Consider the following 1355-nt stretch of genomic DNA (forward strand, 5'->3'; position numbering starts at 1 on the left):
TTAAACCTAAAGGTGAACTTAGGTTAGACCGGAATTTTTGGAAGTTATGGCCAGTTATCTTATAATATTTATAATGGCTAGGGCAAACATGTAGTGCACCAAAATATAGATGTGACAGAGCGACCAAAATTTTCATTGTCGAAATAAGAAACCTTATATACATGAATAATAATATAACCACTGATCAACAGTGAATATTAATTAACAGACAAAATGAATTGAATGCTGTTCAGGAAATATATTTTCTGGTATCAAATGACGGTGCATTAAAATGTTATTGAAAATTTATTGGAAGTTTTTAGAAAAAAATATAAGGATAACATAAAGCCCTTTCAACGAAAAATTACAAACCTTTTAAACGTATCTAAAACAGTAAACATTACAGTTATAATATTTTTGAAAATCTGTGTTTCAGGTAGTTGAATTAAATTAATTAGAAAGATTTGTTAAGCATTTTCAATCTTGTCAACTCAATTCATGATTTCTTGTTCATCGGGGTACTATCTACCAAATGGGGCTATGAATGATTAAGGAAAACAAATGGTCATAATATATTGAAAACAAATTTGAAGATTAGCCATAAAAGTTTATTTTATTGATTTTCAATTTTTACGAGCAAAAAAATGTCAATTCTAATATCAATTGCTCCTGCATATTCTTTTGTAGGTAATACAGTATCCCTGATTTTCAAAATTTCTTCTTTAAAGAATACTCACAATACAGTATGGAAATTCATCTAAAATAAGAAATCCCTATTACATATTTGATACAATTTTACATGTTTTAACTCTACAAATACTAAATGTGTTATAGTGCGTTTTAGCAAATTGTTTATTCGACCAAAAATACGATGTTATTGCAAATTAGATAGCAAGCAACAAAGGTAGCATAAAACTTGCACAATATTGTCAACATCTTCAACGAAACATTTTTCTAATTCGTTACATTTTTACATGGGTAAAGTTATTTTCTTTATTATAATTATGAATTGTGGGGATAGTGAATATTAATGAATAACTCCCAATAATTAGCAATTATGTTAGCAATTTTGTTTTCTCAGATTGTGATAAATGATAAATAAATAGAAATAAGTAAGACAAGTATTTGAATGGCTTTAGAATTACGCATCGTCGTTGAGCTTTAAGAAAGTTTAGCACCGGCAGTTTTCTTGTGTTATATGATAGTTATTTAACCATTTTTGGATTCTGTTTATTTAAAATGTACTGGATAATTCTTGCTGCAGCTTCACACAGCATGTTAAAGTGACATATTGAATTTGATCAAAAGATCAGAAAATTTTGATGCAAAGGATTTCATAGAAAAGATGCTTAATTACCAGTAAATGAAACTGTTGA

Source organism: Trichinella spiralis (assembly GCF_000181795.1).
Source record: "Trichinella spiralis strain ISS 195 chromosome Unknown Scfld8, whole genome shotgun sequence".
NCBI classification, from domain to species: Eukaryota; Metazoa; Nematoda; class Enoplea; order Trichinellida; family Trichinellidae; genus Trichinella; species Trichinella spiralis.